The sequence below is a fragment of the Hirundo rustica genome, chromosome 9 (assembly GCF_015227805.2).
Source record: "Hirundo rustica isolate bHirRus1 chromosome 9, bHirRus1.pri.v3, whole genome shotgun sequence".
Taxonomy (NCBI): Eukaryota; Metazoa; Chordata; class Aves; order Passeriformes; family Hirundinidae; genus Hirundo; species Hirundo rustica.
Window position 1 is genome coordinate 21651251 of NC_053458.1, and position 25820 is coordinate 21677070.

Here is a 25820-nt window from a genome sequence, read left to right on the forward strand (position 1 = left end):
CTCAGTGTGTTTAGCAGGGATCCATTTGGAGTCCAAGTGAAACAAATCAATAATGAGGTGTACAAGTTGTGCCACTGAAGTACCTGAGTTCATGGCTGATTACTTTTCTGGATCAGGAATTTGGAACTGGAACTTTTCATGAGTAAGTCCCTGGTAAGGCAGCCACCAACCTCACTTGGTGAGGACATCTTTTCCTAACTGTGGTTGGAGCACCATAGAGTCATCTTGTATTTCCCTGTTTTTTAGTACTGCCCCCTGCCTTTCTTTCCTTCCCCTGTTTTCATCCTGAGAAGAGTTAATTTTGTTATTTCAAACATGCCTTTTTGTCTCAGATCTTTCAGGAAGATAATTAATTGATAAACTTTTAATTTCTTTTTTGTTTAGCCAATTCTTGTGTGATGAAATTGTCCCTTGTTTGTCCCTCCGACAAATGTCCCTCAAAGAAACTCTTCCTGATTTCAAAAGCTTGGCAACAATCCCTCCTTTGACTCTTGCATATCAAATTATTTTGCAACCATTTACCACAAAAATGAAGTCAAAAGGAGTTTTTCCTCTCATGGGCATTTCCATAGGTGGCATTTCTTTTGGGCACATAAGAATATTAAGAAGTAGACCTTGAAAACGGACTGACTGAAATAAAAAAATGACCTTTTCAAAGAGCTTTAATCCCTGACTTGTACATCTTGGTGTAAATTTAGTGAGATCAGTCATGATTTTGTAACTTTCCTGTAACATTTTGGATATTGCTTATCTGAATTCAGCATGTTCCTTGTAATTTTCCTATGCCATCTCAATATATTGTTGTTATTATTATCCAGACAACTCAGAAAAGCTATGTGCTCAGCACAGCATACATCAAACGAGGGACATGATCCTCATTCTGCTGAAAGTTCGGGCAAACGTGGCATTGATCCTGGCATGGCGCCCTCCAGGCATGAGCTCCCTGGTCCTGAGAGTAGTCAGGCTGGTTTCAGCTGGAGCTTTGCATAGGTGGAAAGAGATTTGCACACTCTGTTCTTTGATCTAGAAATCACTCTTTTAAAGCTTTTCTCTATTTCAGTCATTCACACATTCCTCCTGATCTATCACAGACATTTAAAATTCTTTTGGATGCTTCAGTGTATTTTCTCCACCTTCATGATTATTATTTCATGTATGCAAACCCCAAGTCATTTAAATACAGTTTTATGCCTTTCCCCTGGTAGATCTGTAAAAGAAATTGGGAGAATTTGATATATCTGATGATCTTTACCTTTTGGATTTTCCAGTGATTACAGTACTGAAATGGAAGGTTTAATTTATTAAGCAATTTCCATCAGTTGATCCTTAATTCCTGTTTGGACTGCACTATTAAAATTTTTTGTTAGTTTTGGTTTTTTACTTGTATGTATTTTACACATTACGTTTATCCTCTGAGTAGAATGCAATGGCATTAAAATACATTTCAGTGTCTGCTACTCCTTTACTGCAGATTTTCAGCATATTGGAAGGGAACTCTGGAGAGCAGAAGCTTCTGCATGGTACCTTCTTCGTGGGTGTCAAAATATGATCTGTTTTCCTTGATTGCATTTATCAGAATATATTAGTCTCTTGTGTTTCTGTTCTCTGTTTAGATGAATACAATTTAATATAAACCATATTTGGAGATGAATAATGAACTGTAGGAATTATAAAATTGCTTCCTGTGACTTTTCCTTAATAATTACAAAAAATATTTCAGTGAATATTTCTGCTGATAAACTAATGTCTAGAGGAGGAAGTAAGTGCAGACATTTGTAAACACTTTTTTTTAGGTTAAATGAGCAATCAGGTGAAAGTGAGTTCTGTGCAGATGGAAGCATACAGTTGTGGGTCACAGGAGTTCTCTTTTAGCCTTAATTAAAGGAATAGCATGAGCTTTGTTGGGACCCACATTTAGTGCTAGCTCTCTGCACTGAAGAGGTAAAATTTCTTCATAGCATGAGGAGTTTCATCTCCTGGTCTGTCTATCTATGTAAGTAGCTTCAATTTAAATTTCTTCTACACCTTCTTTTTTTCCTCACTAATCTATCTTACTGGTGTACAAAGAAAAAAAGTTATTAAATAGTTATGGACCTTTCCAAAGCTTATCTAGGAGATATTTACTGGTAATGGGAGCAGAGTGTTTGACTTGGTGAGAAAAGAACAGATTTCAGTGAAGCAGGCAGGGAGAAATTACTTGCACGTATGTAGCAGGAACAGGTGTTGTGAACTCATCCATCATCTCACACAGCACTCAAGAACAGACAACAGTTTCTTCATAGAACATTATTAATAAAACATCAGGAATTTATTACTTTGAAAGGAGGAGAGGAGAGAGAGGTGAGAGGGAGTCCTAAAGTGAATCCTGAGTAGAACTTAAAACCTTCTGAACTTGGTATCTAGATTATCTTTTTTGTTTTTTTAAGATACATATGTAGGATGTAGGGATGACTGTTTCCACCCTGTCCCCCCAGTGTAAAAACCTTCCAAAGTCTTAGTCAGAGGCAGGATGGAAATAATGAGTTTTATCTCAGGAAACTAATTTGTGAATGGCCCTGAGTGCTCTGGTGAGTTTCTAATTATTTCTACTCCTGAAGGAAGCTGCACCACACAGACTGGCTTTGCTTGAGACCATGGAGTAAGTGCAAGCTGAATGCTAATGAAAGGTGAAAGACTGGCAGAAGAGAGCCGTTCAGAGTGGCACTTCATGTCTAAGCAGAGGGGTCTCCTTACGGAAAATCATTTATTGCACCAGGAACAGAAGGATGTAAGGAGGCTGATGAACTGCAGAACCACAGGTAACACACTTGACAGGCCACATTCCATTTGGGGGAAGGGAAAATCAAGGCTTAGTGCTCAAGTGGCTGGTCAGATCTGGTGTGGAGGGGTGCTCCCACTTCTCTCTGTCTTCCCAGTGAGCACGTGTAGAATTTGTTCCAATTTCCAAGCTGGCTTTCGTCAGGAAGGACACTGGGCAGGAGAGAAAAGTGGGGTAAAGGTCATTCCGAAATAAGGATTTCTGATCATTTTATTAATAACTGTGAGAAATGTAGCACCTGGCAGGAGAGATAAGTGGATTTTCCTAAGCTTTGTTATAGGCAGGTAAATACTGTTCTGGTTTATGGCACTAATAATTAAACAGAACACTAGTCTGTCTCTTGGCAATTTCAAACTTAAGGTGGTTGGTTTCCGGAGGCATGTGCTGAAATCTGAACAAGAACTACTTTACATGTAAACTTCATTATAAAATGCTGAATATATTCTGTCCAGTGGATATATTCCAGGAGCATATATAGCACTGAAATAACAAATTTTTTTCATTGTCTTCCAAGTCATCTGGCTGCCACTCTTCGTAAATATTGCAGTTCTTAAAAAACAGACCAAGTAGATTTAAGATCTGAGAAATACTATTTCCTTCAAGAACATCATCTCCCTAGTGCAGTTTTATGAATAATAGATTAGTATAACATTAATTTTTTTGTATCTTTTATACAATGTGCCCACAGTTTGTTAGACAGTATACTTATTTCATGCGCTTAGATCAGAGTAGGGAAAAAAAAAAAAAAAAAAAAAAAAAAAAAAAAAAAAAAAAAAGCAGATAGCCCTGGAATTGAAGTACCTAAAATTCTGGGGAAAGCAGTAGCACCTGGGACTTTTGAGAAGTCCTGACTTTCAGAAACCGGCTTTAAATTAGACTGTTAATGCATTTGCAATGGCATGCAAATCTTGCTTGTGTAGTGTCTAAACCAAGTTCTGTGTCCCAGACTAGAACTTCTGGGTACTTCTACCTCAGAAGGAAACGTGAAGAGATATTCAGGTACCCTCATTACCTGCAAATGCACGTTATATTCACCCTAAAATTGTTACTCTTTCCTCTGGTCACCCAACGATCCAATTACACTGCAATGCTTTTCAGTGGCCCAGACAACAGTGTGTAAGCTAAGACGGGGAACTGCTCACAACCTCTGGAAAATACTGCTTTACAAAAATGTGTATGCACCTGAGAGACCTTTACTAAAGCAACAGTAGGGTGATAAAAAAAGAGAAGCTTTTGTCAGGGCCCCAGTTCACTAATGGGCCTTGATGGTCCTGATGACTTTCACCTGGGCCCCCCTCACAGCTCCCCGACTGGGCCATCTGCTCTAGCAGACTCTAGCTGGGAACACAGCCCCTTCTCTGAGCTGTGCTGGCTGGGGACATATTCTCAAAATGATTCTGTGGGTTTTCTGGCATGACTTCAGACCTTGGCTGGTTTTATTGCTTCTCCACAATGACCGTGGGAGCATCAACAGGACTTGGTGCTGCTCTGCTTGGCTGGCTCTTCTGCTGTGGGACTGTGCTCCCTTGGTGAGTTCCCTACCCAGTCTATGTTCTTGCTGCCTTTAGCTCCCAGTTTGCCTCCTCTCAGGGGGCAACTGCCTCTTGCTTTCCCCCGAAGCTTTTTGTGGGTGCCCCTCTCATCTCTTCCTATGAACTAGCAATAACTGCTCCTATAAGGAAGCACGGGGACGTGTAGGGGGCTTGAAGTGCTCTTCAGTTAGAATGTGGAGGCTTTTCAGAGCAGTCTGGTTGTCTTAGGCTTCTTCCTATAGATATATACTTGTGTGGGGTTTTTTCTCTTTAATGTTTTGTTTTTCTTTTCTGAGGGGGGAAGGATTTTGCTCCTATAGCTCACAATGAGAGGCAGTTAAGAAGACTGTGCTCTTTCCCTCTGGTGAGGCACGGACAGGACACTTACTGACCCTCACAAGATCTCAGCTATGAAAAACTTGCAGTAGCTCCAAGCCAGGTGGTTATTTTGTGGATGCAAACCCCGTCCTAGCTGCTCACTAGTGTCCCAAGAGGAGACAGAGCACTTGATGGGTGAGAAGCTAGGGCCAGCACATTTGTAATGTGCAGCTCAATCACGCTTCTGAAAAGCAACCTCTGTGGCTTGTTTTACCATTAACCCACTGCCATGTCTGAGTTGATGGGAGATAGTGGCTGAACAATAGCTATTGATTTTTCATTTCCTATTATAGGCATGGCAAGCTCTGAGTCCGGTAGTGAGGGTAGGATGCTAGTGTAGACATTCCTGTTTGGCCGTGAAAGGAATCTCCTTGCCTTCCCTGGACCCTTACCTTGTATGGGATTTTCTCATTAAGGCATCAGACTATACTATATATGTATGTTTCTGATGGTTTTTTGTCTTGGAACAAGCATCAGTTATGCTTTAAATAAGTAAATGTTTATCAATTATATAACTAAAGCACACTGAGGGAGGGAAATGGCAAACAATGAAAATTTTTCCCCAGAAAAGGGATGAAATAGAGTGGAAGTTCTTTGTGACTGGAGATCAGTGTTTAGGCAAGATACAGGGAGACACTGGCTTCATTTGGTGGATAGTTCAACAAGCTCTGTGGTTTTCTTTATATGAAGAAATAGTGATCTATAATCCTTTTCTAACTTACCCTGCTAAGATCTGTTTTAGTCAAGTCACTGGCACTATACTTGTATAAAATGTTGAGGAGAGATGAGATACTGTTTTGAAATCTCAAAAATTTGCAAAACTTTTGTAATTTTGCAACAGATCCTAGGATTTTGGCAGCAAGTTATGTGGAATGCTTATATAATTTCTCCTAATATTATCAGCCAGCTTAAGAAACCAGCAGAATTCAAGTGAAATAGTTTTGGCTAACAATGTTTCCACAGCATGAATAAAAGCACAGGTTGTTATTTCAAGCACAAATATTTTAATCTTTTTCTTTATTTTTTTATTCTGTTGCTGTTTGATTTTATTCTCCCTCCCTTTTGGCTGTAGATGTTATTTTTCTCTCCTTGCCTGGCCTGTCACCATCTCTGCTTGTGAACAGCTTTGCTCTTGCTGCTGCGTCCCATATATGTCTGAAATCTTGGTAGCTGCACAGAGAACCTTCTGCTATACAGATGTTGAGGATGTTTCTAGGATGTTAGACTTTTTTTGCTGCTTGCAATAACAACACTGCTGTTGTTACTAGAAATGATTATTTAAAAAAAGGGTACAGTAAATAGCCTATATATGCAATACTACAATAGGCAGTATTGCAGTCTAAGCAGTCTAAGTCTGAGCTAAGTGGTTTGCAATGTAGAAAGAGCCTGTCCTGCTTTAATAAAACCTCAACAATAAGAGCCAACAACTTTTTTGATTGCTAAAAATCTCAAACTCCACAACAATGCTAGAAAACTTTAGCTCTGGGACTTTATATTAGATTGTTATGGGATTTGAAACAAATCCTGATCCTTTAGCAAAAGGTTGTTGATAAAGTCTTCAGCTTAGACAACCATGTCAATACCTCTAATGGCCTCATACATGGGAGGTAACTCTGCTGAGAACTTCAAACTGAATACACACGTACCATATCTGAGACCTTTAAAAACAACTATGATCACACTCCTGTGTATTGCGGTTTGAGCAACCTGTGCAATATGTAAGCATCCCAGAAATACCACAGCTGGTTTTTCATTCTGATAAATCATCTTTGAGATGAGCTAATTAGAAAATATAAGTTACACATGTTAAAATGAAACCTTCAAGAAAACGGAGTCTTCCATGCAAGACCTCAGCATATGCAGGGAAACCCCGAGACCTGGCAGCGTTTCACCGATTGGACCTGAAAGCCTGCACCTTTCTGCTTGTGGAAGGTAAAATGAGCTGTCCTTAAAGCCGACAGACCCAGGTGGCTGGCTAGTGAAGGAGGTGATCCTCACTTTATCTTATTTGGTTTCATTGGTCACCTTGTTGAAAGCTGTCTGCAGTGTGTGGTACTTTGTGCTTCTCCTTAAGCCTCAAATGGTTTTATGCCATTGTTCTTCGAAGCCATTTAATTGTCCTGAGAAGCCATTTAGAGAATTTTGATCCACTGTGATGATATGATTCAGTCCTAGAGTCATTCTGAAGCACAAAGACCCTATTGTCCTACCATGTTATTGAAGTGTTGTAAAGAAGTGCTTGCTACTCGTGGTTTTGGAATGGTTCCTCATGTTTCAAGCATGCCAGCCAAGAGGAGAATCCTTACTAAACTGTATAACTTTGAGATGAAGCCTCCTTGGTACCCATCTCACATGTGCCTTTGTGTGCATGTGCCTTTGGGTAAAGCACCCCCCGTATGCAGCTGCATTTCTCGACAGCCGAGTGTCCCATTTCCAGGACTGTCCACCTGCTTCATAAGTAGTCTAGTACGTATTCACTAATAAGGAACTAGGTTTTGTTGAAAGGTTTTATTAGGGTTCAATGGTTCAGAATTTAATACCTGTTTCACAAAAGTGTGGTGTTAAACTAAGGCTGTAGTGAATTCTTGTCCTCCCAGATAACCTAATTGGAAGTATTACTGTGGAATTGTACTCATTTATCAACATTTACCAAATGCTTTAGCAATATCATCAGCTTTAGTTGTATACATCCTAAAATTACATTTAAACAGGGCAGTTATTTTAACAGAAGGGGAAGTTCACTGAAATATAGCACAGATCTTCATAATCAGAACAATGTTTTGGAGGCCAATAGACTTGGTCTAGATAACTTAGTTTCTGCTGGATTTCTAAGTGTCTTATTTCCCCATTTTAAATGGAATAAAATGTTAGCTGAAATTCAGCAGCTATCTACTTAGGGTGAAGTTGTGATGGTGTGTGAGAGGAGATAAAGCCCCTTCCTTCTTCCCTTAGAAATCTGAACATCAGCAGGGCACAACTGCTTTGTGCTTCCTGGCTGAGTGGGAAGAGATCCCTTGAGTACCTAAGGAAGCAGTGGTATTCCTACCGTGTCATGTGTTTTTACAATTGCATCACATTCTCTGGACTCTTACATTTCTTATTCTTAACTTTCTGTGGACTTTATTTTAATCTTGCATTACTTTATTTCTCTGTTTTATAATTACCAAATGAATTCAACCGAGTCTTTATTAATGTTCAGGAAAGACAATAGTGTGAGACAGTGTGTTTTCATTAATATAAACAATTTCTATGCAGAAAGGATTCAGCTCTGTTAATAGGAACTGTTCTGTAGAAGGTTTCCTGTACATCTGTGCTAAAGTGGAACACATCTCATCCCACTGAGGGAAGTGCAACATATGAAGCTATTAGAGAGGACCTATAATATGAAATAGAAAAGATGGCCAGATGAATGCATTAAAATCCCTTTATCATGCTGTAATTTGCGTTGAAGCAAACCATTTTGTAACCTGGGCTGCCCTACCAGCATGAACACAATGAGAAGGCAGAATAGTTTGTTGGTCTGTCTTTATTATGTAGCATATATATAAAATGTGGTAGAGTTATTTCGAAAAGTGCCAAAAGGGAATTTTTAGCTGTGTGATGTGATTGGATTTAAAGGAAAACACCGCAGATGAGACATACATAATAGTCTATAAAATCCACAAAATTGTCAAATACTTCTGGTGAACTTTAATCAGTTTTAAAGTTCTAAAAGTTTTAAGTTTAAAACTCTAAAAGTTTTAAAATTTTAAAATTGCAATTCAAGAGGATGTTTTTATCTCATAAAGTACTCGTAACCTCCTGCCTGAGATCTGCTGCTTTAATGTCACGCTCTTGTGACATGTCCCTTCTCTGTCTACAGGATGGTGCAACATCAGTTAATCACTCTGCAGGAAGCATGATTTAAAACAGTTTCATTAAAGTCAGTATTGAGCTATGGTGATTCATGCTTGCTGAAGAGCTAGTCCAAGGTTCATAAAGTACATTGAAAAAAGGGATAGCAGGTATCACAAAAATGCGAGGTATTCTGTCAGTTAGATAAATGGAAGAAAATTGCTTTCAGTTTTCAACAGTGGAAGACACAGAAGTCTGAAGGAAAATATTATGAACGTCATCAATATGCAATGACTTCTGTTTTTCTGGTATCTGTTCTGTAATTTGTTATACACAGTAAATTATCCTGCTCAAATTTAATCTGGTTCCTCCATCCCACATTAACAATAACAAACTTGTTGTCTTGAAATTACAGTTGCTAAATTTTGGGCATGAATAGAGGGTTTTAAAATCCTTTTGCTTTGGTCCAATCATTAGAAGTATTTCAGTTGAAAAGTGAGAAACTGTTTGAAATTCTATTTGTGCTTTCCAAACGCTTGGTCAGAAAATCTGGTTTTTTTCATACTTGCTTTTTCTGGGGGAAATGAACCTCGTGTTGTAAATTGGATTGATCCCTCTACATGCTCTCATGACGCTAATCATTGAGGAGAGGGAGGTGTCTCAGTGCCACACATGGTGAGTTCTGTCCATCTTGAAACTTGGCTATTCTGTTGCTCCAGTGAGGTACTTGGGAATTTAATTCGAGAACCTTGGCCAGGGGTCTTGGGACCCAAATCAGGAATGATGTTTATTTAAACTGGCAGAGAGTGAATGACTGATGTTGAGCATAAGTAATCTGTGTTGTGAAACTTTAAGGTGCCATTTGTTTTGAAACAGTGCTTACTGTCAGTACTGCTGAAATACTAACTTTTTGAGACATAAAGGTCAGTCCTTTTGAATATTCTTGAATAAAGCATAAGGTAATCCCTCTTGTAGGCATTATGCATGTGCATCCCATGGTGAAAATTGTGTGTCCTTGGGTCTGGTGGGACAAATTCTTCCTTTGGTTACCTGAGAAAACGCAGAGTAAAGTCATAGCTATTGCTGATTTCTCCAGACCTCGGTGATGCAAATGAGGGCTGAATTAATTCCACTGCCTATATCTATTATTTTGCATAGAAGCGCCCGCTGTGCTGAAAGATACTCACATTTGCAAGAATGTGTCTGTGTAGTTTACATTTCCAATTTTAATTTTTGAACCATGTGTAAGAGACTCCAGGGAACAGTGTGTACTGTCAGCAGAAGTTATCTTTTTGATGAATCAGGCACATTGTTTGTAACCGTGCATTTGATAGACATGTTGTAATAAGGTCCTGAACTGCTTACTGTGTCTTTATGTACCTTCCCCCTCAGCAGTTGTAACTATTGTGCTGCTTGACCTATATTAATGGTACTACAAACAACAAGTTTAACCATTAACTTGTGGGCTCTGTTTAAATGGATTTTACCAAGAGATGAGAACTGAAGATTTAAGGGGGTAAAAATTGAAAAAAGGGCTACCCAATGTGATGGTTTTTAGTGCTTACTGATCTGATGTAAGGCTTGGGATGGAGTTCAAAGGCCCAGGAATAAAGGCTAGATGATTATCATCTGAATGACTAGTGCCGTTAAAGGTATGGACAAGCCTTCTTTAAATGTTTTGTTTATTAAATAACCTGTGAAGTTATCTCTGTGGTTATTCCAATGAGGTTTGCTTGCTGTATTTTCTATGTCCATACACACTGGAGCAAGAAAAAACTGAGGGTTACACTGATGAGGGGTAAATATTGCCTGCTTGTGCTGCCTGGGAAAAGGAAAACTGGCTCTCAAGTAACGTGTGAGGAGACAGTGAAAGCTAGAAGGAGTCCAAGTGAAAGGAGCCAGTGTCATAATAATGCTTTAGGCAGGGAAAGAACTGAGCAATTTTGCTTGATTTACATGGGCTGCATCTCAGGAGCTTAAGTTGAGTGTGCAGAACTTGTATTTTAGGCCATTAAATGAAAGCCAAAACTCTGATTTCTGATATATATGACTCCATAACCTCAGGAAAAAGCGAACTGTAACAGCTGATCTATGGTAAGTGCCTCATGTGTGCACAAAGACAACAGCAAACCTATGGTGGTTGAATATCTGATGTGATTTGATACTTCATGGAAAAGTGATTCTGTGTTTCTAAGTTTACTGACATCAGTGATCTTTGACTGAAGTCCTTAAACGGTAGGCATGCAGAAGTTAAACTGGGGGAATGAGGGGGTGGGAAGCGCTGTGCTCTGGGATGTCCTGCCAAAAGCTCGGTTTTCCCTGATAAAGCTGCCTCATCGCATGCAGGCAGGCATTTAAATGCGCTACTGTTTCCATTCGGTGGTTATCTGTCTGCCGGGATTTCACCATTCTGGCTCCACAGGGCATGTGCAGGTGTCTTGTGCAATCCAAGCCTGTGTCCTGCTGGGTCCTGGTGATTGACAGAGGCAGAAATGTGTGCTCTAGCTAAAAGTAGCAGCTGATATTCATAGGTGCAAATGTCTGGGGCTCACTGTCTGCACCTGAGCTGTTGTTGGGTGTTGTTACAGCTGTGGAACAAGCATTAGGTAACCCTGTGCATACAGCCAGAACAGAATCCCAGTGAAAATCCCTCGTGCTGATTTGAGGCTGTTGCAGAAATGCAGAATCGCTCGTTTTACCTAAAGTGCACCAAAACCTGCAGTTAGAAGCATGCTCTGGAAATGTATGGTATTTATGTATATGATCCTTATTTCAATGCAGTTCAAACAAGGTGAGTGGAAATGCACCTGTCCTGTCACTGATGTATTTTTTTATTGAAACAGGCAAGCAGAGACAAATCCTTGTCAACTCTGACCATTAAGAGTTGTTAACTGACATCTTTGGGCCTTGATTTGAAGATTGCAAACAGCTTGGTAAACACTTAATTAAAACACTAAAATCTTCATAATAGGAAGGGAAGCAGTGAACAAGACTGTCAAACATTAAGTGATGTATAAGACAAGTGGGGGAAGGAAGGCCAATGATTTTAACTGCCAGACTTCTCTGACCAGGGACTTCCTTGTCTTTTTTGGATTCCTGAAGACAAAGAGGCACAAAATCAGCCTTACAAGGAAGTGATCTCAACTAGAGCCAGAGGGAAACAACCAGAAATACTGGGGAAAACTCACTGTGAGCAAACAAAAATGCAACTGTGCCAACAGAATTTTTCTTGCCCCTAAGTTTCTGTAGTTGCACTTTTCTCTCATGCCAGTATTTGCAAGGTTTCTGTATAAGTTAAACTGGTAAAAGCCTGTGTATATGCTGTTTCTGAGGATTATTTCTGCTTGCAATAGTTTTTCCTAAAATTCTACAGGAATAAGTTTAGTTGAGGAAAATCTGTTTTCAGGTTTGTCCATATGTTTAATGGCATTAATTTCTTTAATTTGGATTAGCAGGCATAGTTTTGTTTCACTCAGGGCAGGCCCCCATGGCTACTCTTGACCTTTTTTTTTTTTTTCTTTCTATCTCTTCAATTCGGAAAGGGCCATGTTCAGAATGATGTTTCAGCACGGTGATTTTGTTCTGAACGTTAACTTTTGTTCTAGCAGCTGTGCTGGCTGGCACCCATGCAAGGAAATTTAGCATTTTCCACTGTATTGGTACAACAGTATGACTTTTATTTTGCTCTGAGCCTAATGGGCATGTTCCGGCTCGTAATCATGAGAGGCCTGGCAGATGAGCTTTTGAGATGCTTGTGAACAACTCTGGTGAGAAGCTCCCCCCAGTTTTGTGTGTTTAAACTAGCTTGCAAGTCTTTAGATTTTTCTCCTAATGACTCCAGGTGGGAAGGTTTGTTTACTTACCAGTTTAAAGTACCTCATATAGGTTCACATGTTACCCTGATGGGAAGGAAGGGAAACATCTAGTTTAATAAACTGGGATTTTTTGCCAGTTCTCAGGTATAAGGGGAGAAAAGAGTAATTTAGTCACAGAATGTGACCTGTACAAATATGGGCGAGATGGGTTAAATGAAAGCTGAAGTTTTAACTTTGTGTCTTGTTATAGCTTGCAAAAGGATTGTCTGCTAAGAAGAGTATTCTGTAACCCAGTGACAGAAAACTGACACAACGATGTCACACAATTCAGTTACTTTTTGCTCGTTTAGTCAATCTCTCTACCTTGTATTAAGTCAGTTCCTCTGTCCTTCAGCAGCTGTCATGGTAAGGCTGCATCTTTTAATGTCTTGATATTTCTGTGCTAAAAGTTTAGTGTGAGCTGCTGAGAGAATTTTGTCTTGTATCAGAGCTATAAACCTTATCTCAGTAAATAGAATAAAGCTAGCTAATGATCACCAACTCTTTCAGGGGGTAGGCTTGAGAAGGTAGTAATTTCTTTTGACAATGCAGAAAGCTTTATAGAGAAAATAGTCTTCATTACATATCAGTAAAGATAAGCAGCCTTTTTCAGGCTATATTTTCCCGTAAAGGGTACAGGTATGGTGTGTGTAGCTCACTTGATGGCTACGTCTGCTCCTGAGAACCTGTATCTCAAGCCATACCCTTACACAGAGCTTAGGCTGGAAATCAGTGGGTTTTGCATGTCTTTAGGTCGGTGTGATTTTATTTATTGTTATATATATGTTTTTGGTTTTCAATTGAAGACATCTCCGAGACTAACTCATTAGAACCATTGGGGGAAAGGGGAATAACTTGTTTGATTATGTGGCTCTTCTGAAATGGAGGGTTGCCAGCTGGAGGCAGCCATACACGTGTACAAGATTGCAGCTGCGAGTGCAATCAAAATTCCTTAAAAAGCAACTAGATGGTGCTTGCATTTATTGCAAATTGTGTAAGATAAAGCTCAGGAGCAGGGAAATACATTGTGGAAGGGCAAAAAAGAATCATGTTTGCAAACATCTTCATTAAAAGTATGTAGTAAGACAAAGTAAGTATATTGAGGTCTCATGAGACACCTTTGGATCCTCATGTGCATGTTAGGCACAGTTAAATAGAAAAAAAGCCATACAGGACCACAATGTCTCAATTTGTGCCCAAAAGACTGAGGTATAATGTTAGTTATCTAACAAAAAATAGGGCTTTCTCTAGCTCTGTGTATTTGGACTTCTAATGATATTTAAATTGACACACAGAAGGAGGTCTTTTAGCCCAAGAAGCTTTTCTTTCTTAGTCTCACTTAACTGCTTTAGCTCTGGGTTTCTCAGTGCTTGCTTTCCTCTTTTTATCACTTGCTCTGTCAGAGTATCTTTCTATGTAAGTTTCAGCTATGCTAGTTATTTCAGTTACCTTAGTTGGAGTTATTCCAAAGGATGTACAGGTTTCTAAAAGAAATCTGTTTCTTTTCTTTACTTGTGTGCATATGTTACCTTATGAACTCTACAGTACTACACACAGGTTAATAAAAGTTGTTTTATGAAATTATGCATTAACCAGCACTATATGTTTGCACTGTGCGTGTTTAATGACATATTACTAAAAATACTGCCACAGTATATAAGGACAGCAGCTTAGTAAAAAGTATAATGTTTTGAGTGAAAAGCAGAACTTCTAGAGTTTGGATAGATCAGCTCTGGGAGTTTACAGACTATAAAATGTACTCAGGGCAGACAGTTCCCCTGTCTCTGTGGGGAAACACCTTGAGCTCAGCAGGAGCTTTACCAGTGTGAGGATTGTAGGGCTGAAGCTCAGTTGCAGCACTATAAAATTCTACCTGTGCCAAATTATGTATTTTGGAACGATTTGAACATTTTAATACTGTTGATATTTGAAGAATATTTTGGTCCCTTTTAGAGCAAGCATCTGTACCACCACCATCACAATAAAGATGTGCTGAGAGCAGATGGTGACTCTTATATGACTGGATATTACTAACCTCTGCGAAATAACAGTTAAACTGTTCTTGATAGTAGATTCATAGGATGATGTTCATAAGAGAATAATGCATTTATTTGCAAGCTGCATCAGGAAATAGAGATGTGTTCTGCCTCTGGTGTTCTCTTTGTTGGTTTTGGTTGCACAGAGCTGGCATCCAGGCATACAAGCCAATCTATCCCTGTTCTGATAACTATATTATTATGTAAGGTGAATATTAGTATTTTCTCTGAGGTTTTTGTGGTCCTAGGACACAAAGGTGAAAACAAGGTCTATATTGCTGTAGATTTTGGATAGGTCTAAGTATGAAGTGATTAAATAATTTACCAAGACCATATGAGATAGCAGCTGACAGTTCTTTTGATTATGGTTCTACGTTTTCATCTTCATAACCAAGGGCACACTGCTTTGTAGCTGAGATTTTTGGTTTTGCCTTTCAAATAAGATTCTTGCTAGACAGTATAATTTTTGTCACAAGCATTGTTTTTTGTCTCAGCTGGTCTACCTGGTACCAGGTATATATGACCCAAACCTCCTAGTTTTGGCCAAACACTGGCTTGCTTCCTGGCCATTCCTGTATTCCTATAAAATATATACCCTATAATATTCAGATTACAAGACTTAATACTTTGAGAGTAAAGATGAGAAGTTAAATGCTGTCAGTGTGTTGGCTACACTGTGCACAGAGGACATTGGTGGATTCTACATTATAGTATGGATCTGGACTGTCTCTCCTATATTGGCAAATATAAATTTGTTGATAGGCTCTGCTCAGGATCTCTGGTCCAGGGCTGCTTGTGACTCTGTCCTAGAGTTGCCAGCTGTGGTAAGTGTCTTCCAGTGTCATGTCCCTCAGCATGTAGTGTGGGAAGCACCAAAGCTGGTGCAGTTCTGCTTTAGTGCTCTTTTCTTTCCTTAGTCTAGTCAAACTGGGTTTGCCATTCAGGTAACTGCAGATGGGCCAAGGTCTGGGGGATCTGGCTTTTTCTCATATCCAAAAGAGGCCTTAGATTGTGACATTGAAATGGGACTGGCATTCCGAGACCCTTGCGTTATCCAAACCCACTGGAAAAAAGTCTTCCTGGAGACACAGGAGAACTAGAAAGGCAAATTTTACTAGATAATAATCCTGAGTTTCCTCTGTGGTCCAGATATTTGGGATGTGATAGAGATGCCCTTTAAGCTCACTTGTTTTATGGCAAATATTGTTTCACTACTTCTACCCATAAGTCTTTAATTCACAGTCAGGCCAGCTACATTTTCATGATCCCCACTTTAAAAAAAAATAGTGACATCTCTTATTACAAAAGACTTACTGGTGCTTTTAATAATGCTTTTAATATTTTGTTCTCTGGTGAGTAGCCTGGACATGTTCCATATCATGAAAAGAGCCAAATGGCCCTTCACAATAGCTGTGGTAAATGTACAAGTGATTTTGCTGCTTTGAAAACAGGAAGAAAACCTCGTATTGCATCATTCTGGCTGGGAAGTGCTCAAAGTTATTGTGACAGGACTGTATTTTGAGCAATTGTTGGTGATTTGTTTTTTAGCACACAAAGAAAGTAATAAATCTGTCACCCTGAAAAATCAGGTTGTGACCTAAAGGAAGGAGAAAATTGTGGCTTTAGGTAAAAAAGAGTGACCTGTCTATGTGGGTCATTTATCATTATAACAAAATTGCTGGTGCTCTCCTAGCTGACCAGGAAGAAAGGCTGTGGTAAGCAGAATTGAGGGATGCAAGCATCCGAATATTTTTAACTGATCAATATTTTCAGGATTTACAAGCAGCCAAAAACCTGTCAGCATGCAGAATAAGTTCACTGTGCATCTGTTCTAAGAAAGAGAACAAGGGAGAAAGAGTTTATTTTGGTCATTAAAAATTAAATGCCTTTTAGATTTGGTATCGATAGTTCAATTCTCAACTGTAGCTTAGCATGGATGCCTTTAGCAGCCTGTATGGCTTGTAGTGATATAGAAAATATATATGAAACTCAACTCCCAAGGAGGCTGAAAGCAATAAATAACCTAAATTCGGAGTGGAGTTGGCAGCACTAAGTGTCTCAGATCTCACTCGGGATATATGGTTTCATTGTTTGAAAGTAACAGGACCAAAGTGGTTTTGGTTAAAAAAAGAAACAATCCCCGAACTTTCACTCTTAGCTCACCCTCACTTATTCTGCATTATCCTATATGTAAATAGATTTGCATGTATCTTATTAATAAAAAAAGGCAAGCTGAGTGGCACAATGGAGGTTGTTAGAGATTGGATCCCTTGCAAAGGGTATGTTCAATGAACTCAAGTGTGACTTGCATGGAATAACAGCTGAACATGTTTTGAAATACAAGATTGGCAAGAAGAATTCTTTTTATGTCATTATTCTTTGGTATCAAACCTATCTCAAAATTTAAAATGCTTCTGGTTAATTCTGGAAAATATTCTCCTACTATTCCATTGGTCTTAGTTGTGCATTTTCACTTTAATCTGTTTTTATAGGGTTCATAAAGGCATAATGAGAGTGCAGGGAGAAAAACCCAACACAATTTCTTGTACTGTAATTTTCATGGCAATTACTAACTTCCACTGATTGCCTTAGTGTAGGAGTGTCTTATCAGACCAGAATATCCAATGCTAAAAAACAATCCTAACATGTTTAGAAAAGCATTTATGATTCAGGCTATCACTTATCATTTGGCATTACCAGCATTCTACTGTATTAGGAATACTTAACAAACCCATTTTAATACAATTTATGAGGGCATGTTAGTGTATCAAAGTGGCAAAGTACTCTACACCTCACAGGCATTATGAAGGCATTAAGATAAAAATAACATAGAAGATAAAATAGGAATTTAAAATATGAACTTTTTAAAATGCACAGTTATTGTGGCTTTGCTAAGGAAATTACTTGAGCATAATTATTTTTAACATATAAATTCCATTGATTGATTCACTGTTGACTACATGGCAGTGCCAAACTCTGGTAGAATTCTGTACCAAAGAGCCCTGTCAGATCTCACCACTGTGGAGGATGAGGCTGGACTAGAGGCATTTAACTGAAGTCTCACCACTTCATAACTGAAGTTTTCATGCTCTAAAAATATTAGGCTCTTTTTTCAACAGTTCTGCTTTGAGGAGTCAACAAAACTACCCTGGAAAAAAGGTTCCCTAAACTTGTCATGAGATAGCAACATTTTCATCTCACTCTTTCCTGAGAATGCTAAAGTGATTTTTATGCTGATAATATGATTTTCCCCCCATACTTCTTATTTTAAAAGAATGTGAAAGTTCTGTTAGCAGTATACATATACACACACACGTTACCAGTACACACATATATATGTATGTTATTGGCTTACTGAGGTCAGACTTCCAGAAAAGCCTTTGCCTATTATTTTAATTTACTATATTATATATTCTTGTTTGGGTTTTTTGCTTCCATTAAGCCTGTATTTGCAATGTAGTGATAGGACAAGGGCGAATGAGAGTATGCACAACTTTGATGTACAGTCCAGGTTCAGAACTACTGGGACCCTAAATTATAATCAAATGTGTGGATAATCCTTCCCTTCCATTATATAGAGGTTGATACTGTTAATTCTCTGTGAAACTTCCAGTTGGAGACTTTTACTTCAGCAGATAAAATGAGAATGTGTTAAGTGTTGTGATTTCTTAATGTCCTGTTATGTCCTACAGACATCGAATGATGTCTGTAACACCGCAGTTGTTGTTTTGCTCCTATTTATTAATCAAATTCTAAATTGCAATGCCTTTTCCTTGCGTCTTTTTGATTGTTCCTGATAGGAGTCATAGCTGTTGCTAGTGAGTTCTTTTTATCCTATAATTTTTGAAGAACTTCCCAATTCAGATGTGAAGCGTTATTAGGACAAAGGTGGCAGGTTTTATCTGGGCAAGTTTTCTTGCTATTTTTAGGAACAAATGTGATTGTATTGGGTCGCATAGATTGGTACTTAGATGAGGCTGGGGCAAGCAGCTAATCAATCATCTCTGGATAATAGACATCAGTGATATTGCTTCGCAAGGTTTACCCTCTTTGATTTATACTAGGGGATTGTTTTTTATGGGACTTTTAGAATATTTGTCACTGAATAATGTTTTCATGACCAAGCCACAAACACAAAGCCAATATTTCTTTTAAAGCTGTCGATCAAGAGTTTGATTAAATTTGTACATATTTTGAGAACATTCAGACTGGATGCCATCCAGTGCGATGAACAGAAGATGCTTCTAAAGCAAGAGTGATGCTTGGCCTGAATTACTATTGACCATCGCCTTGTAGAGTCATTTACAATGGGAGGATGTGAAAATTCAACTAAGTCAAAATGCCAGAGCTTAACAGGCAGCCTGTACTCTGCTTCTGTTGCTCTAAAGAAACAAGCACAGTGGAGTCTTGAGCCATTAAGCATCAAGAAATATTCAGAAAACACTTTGACCTGTTTCATTGATTCTGAAAGGTTTAAAATGTTTGCTCAGTGCAAAGAAATAGCAGCTATGACTATGTTTATGAGCACCTCATTATTTCATCTAGGTTTGGGTCCCACCCAGTACAGGAAAGAAGGAATTGATCTGGGGTGAGTTCAGTGGAGGCCATCAAGCTTCTTAGGTGCTGGAGCAGAGGCCCTGTGAGGAAAGGCTGAATACCCAGGACTTGCTCATCCTGGAGAGAAGGCAGGATGGAAGCAGGGAGAAACCCAACAGCAGAAGATGGACTCAGGCTCCCACTGAAGTACATGGCAAGAAAACAAAAAAAAGGTCAGAAATTGAATCTGGATGTTTGATGTGGGGAAAAAGAAGTCACTATGAGTATAATGAAGCAGTAGTCAAGTACAATCAGTCCTGGAAGTTTTCTGTAATTGGAAAAGCCCTGAGAAACCTGCTCTGGATTCAGCCCTGAAGCTGCTCTGAGTGGGAGGCTGGACAGAGATGCTCTGAGATTCCTTCCAGTTGAAGCTGTTTTTCAGAGGTGGATGTGTGTAGAGGGCTGCACCATTGGGAATCTGTTCTTATGTCCACCTTCATTTATGTGAAAGGTTTTAGTGACTCTTGTGAACTCATTGAAATATACACAGGGCAAGTACTCTGCCATGTGATGGCAGTGTAGAACATTAAGTTGCCAGTGAGGCAATTGCAGGGAAAGCTGTCAAAATCTGCTGGGTAGGTGATTAGGGAAAAATGTATTTGCACACTAGGGAGATGTGATCAAGTTCTGCTTAAATCACTGTCTAAGACTTGGCTACACTGATAAGATAAAACTGAGACATTACAAGTGAAGCAGTGGAGACTTGGGCTGTAGCTTACAGTCAAAATTAAATGCTGTTTTAACTGTATCCTTGAGGGAAATTACAATGTAAAATGATGAGAACTACATGTTCCTCAATGCTATGCAGAGGAGGCATCAGAATGAACAAGTCTTATCTCCCTGTTTGTAAACTAGTGTTTTGTCTTTAATCTACCAGCGGACAAAACTATTCTGATGCCCTTCTGTTGTTTGCTATGGTCACTGTGATCCTCATGTGCTCAGCTTGATTCGGTTCCAAAGCATCCTTCCTAACCGAGACATTCTTATTAGAAGACAACATATTTCTGATATTTTGTTAAGAAAGACTGATAATATTCAGCAAAACAGATTGCAGTTTTACAGTGCTTGGCTCTGATCAAATACATTTGCAGCAGAATATGGCCAGTCAGGGTAGCAGAGAGGAATGGCATCCTCATTCCCCAAAGATGAGTCTATCAGAAGTGCCACACGCTTCCTCTTCAAAACATTTGTATTTTAACACATGAGCTAGTATTTCCTCCTGCTGTCTCAGACTCTGTATCCCTGTGCTTAGGACTCCACAGTACAAGAGCTATATTGGGACAGAGCTTTCTATATAAGGTTGCCCTGTTTTGTAAAAATGCTTGTTTTGATTTTCCATCTTCCCCTCATTTGTTTGTTATGCCACATGAATGGAAGGTTAGGCAGAAAGTAACTAGAGGAGTCTAATTTTGGGGCTCTGTAAATACATGCAACAATTACTCCAAAATAAGGGAAGGAGCAATGCTGGCAATACTACCTCTATTATCTGAATTTCAGGAGCTCTGCACTTGTACTGTGATGCAGCTATAAAGATCACCAGAAGGATGTGGAGACATTTGCTGTATGGGTCATTGGTATGATGAGATATGCCTGTTCAGGATGGCAGCAAAATTTTAACCAGAATACTGTGGCAAACCTCAAGTATCTAGCTTAGGGATCAAATTTTCAAGAACAGGGATGTTTCAAACCTTGCTTCCTAGCACATGGCGTTCTTGCTGAAGGCTTGGCTTTCACCGTTCACATCGCTGTTCCATCTCGCATCTCTTTAGCTGTGAATGCTGCTACTTAATGGGGTTTACTTTCCTTTAGTGGAAGTCTGTAGTTTATGGGTTACTTTTGCTGTCACGCCTTTTAGCATCTCTGGTTTGGGGGGGCATAAGCAGACATAAGTGGCTTGGTGATAACCTGGTGCTTTTCAGCTGCACATTGATTTTTGGACCATGTTGCAGAGCATGTACAGGTGACTGGTAGGCTGGGGCAAACCAAATGAACAGAAAATGTGTCTCAATGTATAAGCACCTACTGAGCCCAAGCAGGGCTCACAACTTTCAAAAACAGTATTAACAGGAATTTCTCGTGACAGTACACTTTTGAAAATATACTTTTTTTTTTTTTTTTTTTTTTTTTTTTTTTTTTTTTTTTTTTTTTTTTTTGTGGTTATTACTGTGACCTCTGAGTCAGGGTTTTATTGTCATCCTGCCTTTATGACTTGGTTAGTACAATAGTGATCCATATAATGTCAAAGGACCTGGCAAAATTATTAGTGAAATCCACTTTATGTGGTCCACTATCAAGCGTGTGATTTTTGTGTTTAAATAATCACCCTTTTTATTGAGGTGTGCATGCAAGTAGCATCCCTATAACATTTTTTGGGGTTTGGTTTTAACAGAAAGGTTTATGAGCAGTCAGGTATCAACTTAGACAGCAGTAGCTATTCACAAGTTGTTAGTTGACAGATGTGCAATATAATGTATGTTTGAATACAGTAATTGTGGCTGTATTTGTATTAAGCTGTCCTAGAGCTTCATGAACAAAAAGAAGTCAAGCAAACCATGGATAGCTTGCTGTACTGCTATCCTACTTGGCAAGAAAACACTTTTCAGTAAATCAGAACCAACTTTTTCATGGCTAACTCCTCTAAATGAACTGTTAACTAAATTACCTTCCTAAGATAATTTACAGCTTAACACCATTCCGTATACTAAGGAACAACTCTTCCTCAGGGGGAAGAATATTAAACCTTACTACCAAACTTGCGATGTCATTGTTACTGGTGCCATGACACTGGCATGAATGTGATGAGTTTATCTCAAACCACAGAAGTGGAGTACAAATGCTGCTGAATATTCTCTTGTTCTTTTTTCTGGAGGCACTTTAGTGCTAAATATCTCATTGGAGTGACACGATGTTGACCAGCTTTAGGAGCTGTAGTTTGTTGCACAAAATGCTTGATTCATACAACTGTTTACTGGGCTGTTACGTGGTGAGTTACAACCAAAATAAATCTAAAAAGCAGAAGCCTGGATTTGTATCAATAAAAAATTAAGAATTAACTCTATACAGACATGTAAAAGTGAACTAGGCATTTCTTCTTTCTCTGAGAACTCTGTTGTAGAGGAAAGCAGTGATACAGACAATAATAAGTAATATGAAAAGGTGTTAATTTAAAGCATTTACTATATTTTTTTTTTTTTTGAGGAAATATATTCAACCCTTCTAGCATCTGTGAAGACCACATTACTCTTGAATGCTTGCTTGCTACTCTGGGTGTGACTAGAAAAGGTAAAATAAACAGTAGTAAAAACCTGTCCCCCTGCAACTTGCAGCCTTAGGAAATTAAAATTTTCATGTCAAATCGTATAAATATGTAATGCAAGATTTAAGGTAAGTTTAAGACTCATTAATAAATTTCTGAGGATTTTAAATTGTAAACTTACACTGTTGGGAATTGCCCTTTATTCAAAATGAGGAGGAAATATTTGTTATGGATGAATTAAGTTAGAAAAATAACTTTGTTTCATTGTTGCTTATGCTAAGCCAAGTATAACAGGATCAGTTGTCATACCGAGCCCCCATGTTATTGTCATGTCACAAACTCTAGTGCAGCAGGGTGTGAAGTGCTCCGATAACTTGTTTAAGATGGTCAGGTGACCCTATGACACAGCCAAAAACCCCCTCAAGTACTGGTTCTTGGTCCTGTGACCTATTTCCAGAAACATTTCTGCTGTAGTCTCAATAAGGAAATAAAATGTCTTTAATTAACATGGAAGATGCGCAGACTTTTGACAACATATGTAAAGAGAAAAAGTGTCATTGCCAGGCAGTGTCTCTCATATCCATTTTTAGCCTCAGTTCCGAGTTCATTTTGGCACAAGTCTGTTAGCCTATACTGATAGCAGCTCACTTCAGATATTTGTGGGAAAGTTTTGAGAGAGGAGCAGTCTTCTGTATCCAGAGCAATTTACCGAGAGGGAATGCTGACTGACACAAAAGTGATGTGATCCCCAGCGCTCAGCCTGTGGTGCAAACTTCTGGACCAAAATGAAAGGAATAGTATGGGATTGACTAACCCTGGTGTGGTGCCTGAGCTGTCACAGGTCTGGAACCAGCCTTTAAGGCAACATTTAAGATGGATCTCCAGTACATGAGATAACAGACCATATCGAGGCAATGAAGCCTGTAGTGTTTGTTTACAAAGATAACTATGGGTAACAAACTATCAAGGAAGAAGAAAAGTTAATCTATGTAAATATGTTTATTAATATATATTTGTCTGTTTTAATGCACAGAATATTTAGAACACTTTTGGGGGAGTTGGTGATGGTGGTTGTTTGTGGGTTTTTTTGGCAATGTGAGAATTAGAGAATTTTGAGAAGGAAAAGACACTCTGGAGGAACTGCTAGGAAAAAGAATAAGTCGAAGTATCCTAGACAGTCTGCTTGTCATGGAGCACTGTCCTGTTTGGCTTTTCCTTGCATACTCCTTCCGTGCTGAATACCAACTTGAAAAAGACAGATCTGAGAGTACACACGCGTGTGAGGTTAGATGGCAGCTGCATACCAGACACTTAAGACATAAAAGAAAACTCCTGACTCAGACAATGCTTTTAAAGCTGTTGAGATAAGAAACTGAAATTCCTAAAATGCAGGATGTCCTGCTGCAGGAGGGGCCATTGAGAAGGAAGTGGAAGGAAGCTGGACAACCCCAAAGAGAACCATAAACACAAACTTATTTTCAAGACCAAAACCCAGCGGTGCAAGGAAACTTATATAAGAGAAATGATTGCAGCAAACAAACTCTCTGCCACCTGTTGTCTTAAAGAGATGTGGCCAGTGTTGGCAGCTTTAATGAAGGAGCTGAGCTTGTTCTTAGTAATTTGATAAGTTTTGATAAAATGGAAGTATGTGATTTATCTCCCCAAACTGAGAGAAACCTATCTCTTCCCATATATTTTAATAAGGTTTACTGTAGTGGGTAAATATGGAATAACTTTAGCTGTACAAAGCAGTCTATGAAGAAGCTGAGGGCCTGTTACTAACCCTCTCATTCAATAAGTCTTTGAAATGTGCTTTAGCTCAAATCTTAACATTTGGGATTTTGTTTCTACTTATTAAGCTGTTTACTTGTTTCACTTTTGCTGGTTGTCTTATAGCCATGGAACTTTGCAAAGAGAATTTTAACAAAATTTTGTGCTAAATACAGACACTGAATCCAAATGCCTAACGGTAATTCCTCTGCACATGTTTATATAGACATAAAAATGCATTTAATAAAGCTCGGTATTGCTATACGGAAACATATGTGTATGGATAGGAAAAATATATGTACAAAAATGTATAAATGTTATAGCTACTTGCTCTTGGTAGTTATTTTTTGAGAGAAAAGAGGTTTGGAAACAATTAAAGGATCCATCCAATAAAATTTAATTACTTCATTTAGTTAGGTGGAGATTTTTGCAAGAAATAGGAGAACACACCTGACAACAGAAAACTGCAGTTTGACATGGAGCACAGAACCCATTTGTTTTAATTTATTAAGATACATGGGAAAATGTGAGAATATTTTGGGTTGGTGTTTTTTTTTTTTCCTTTGATTAATATTCATACATTTTAAGTGTTCTCTCCTGTTACATTTTTAATTATGTTGGAGAAATGTGCAATGTAGATTTTTTCCTTCTCAGATGAAGTGTAATATTATGGAAATATATTAAACTAAAAAAAAGAAAAAAAATCCTGGAATGTTCCCACTGGCATCCACCAATGTTGTTCTCAAATATCAAGTTGATGTACATGACAATTAGCTCAGGCTTTGCCTTAGAGAAGCACAGAACAGGATGCCAAAGTTCCTATCCTATGATGCAATAAATTCTTTTTTACTAGCAGAGCTTCAGTTTTCAGTTAAAAACAACCTAAACTTGCACTCAGTACTTTATTCTCTGTGATGCGACTCAGTGCTCCTTTGTGGAGTGACTGATCCAATTCTTCACAGCAATTCCTTACAAGAAAACTGTTAGCAAAAACTGACTGGAAATTCAAATACTTTGGGTGCAGTTAAGATTGATTTATACTTGCAAGAAAATATTTCAAACTATCACATTGCTGGTTACATTTTTTCCTATGTATTCTACACACGGAAAAGTAATATCATCTGTGGAACATCAATCATTCAATAGACCCTGTTTCTTCTGTGAATGCCACCTCTCTTAGATTTTTCCATGCAACTGCACTTTAAGCAGATAATAGTGTTTAATGCATTTGCTCATTAAGCCAAAAGTAGCAATAATTTTGCAGCTCTATTCCCTCAACATATGGAATATTCTCCCATGTTTTGAAAAGTGTAATGCGCGTCTGTGACATACAAAGACATGTTCTTCAGGTAGATAAATGTTTTGGAGGATTAGGATACTTGCCCTAACAGGTTAAATATCATATCATTGCCCATTAGGGGCAAAATGAACTATGGACAAAATTGAACTGTCTCCATCAGTCTCAGAAATTATTAGTGTTTAACTAGACTTGACACAAGAGAGACAAGAGCTGATGGATTCTGCTAATATTCTGTTTTGCTGGTACTGTAAAAGAGTTTGCTAATTATCTCAAAATTTCCAAGTCATTCCCATTTTGGATACATACATATTTAGTGTGTTTATACTACAAAAGCAATTACACATGGTTTCCCTGATTTGCCTTGAGATTACTGAAGATGAGAATTCAGCCTTAAACTCTGACAACCCTTCAAAATGTGCTTACATACTGTCTACATGAGCATGCTG

General features: G+C 38.6%; 1 long non-coding RNA gene across 1 annotated transcript; it reads left to right on the forward strand.

Moving 5' to 3' along the window:
* Positions 1-1892: 1892 nt before the first annotated feature.
* LOC120756629 (uncharacterized) lies at positions 1893-24614 on the forward strand. Its single transcript, XR_005702186.1, has 4 exons — positions 1893-1993; positions 2598-2798; positions 22247-22330; positions 23712-24614. It is a non-coding gene; the product is annotated as an uncharacterized LOC120756629 (long non-coding RNA).
* The last annotated feature ends 1206 nt before the right edge of the window (positions 24615-25820 follow it).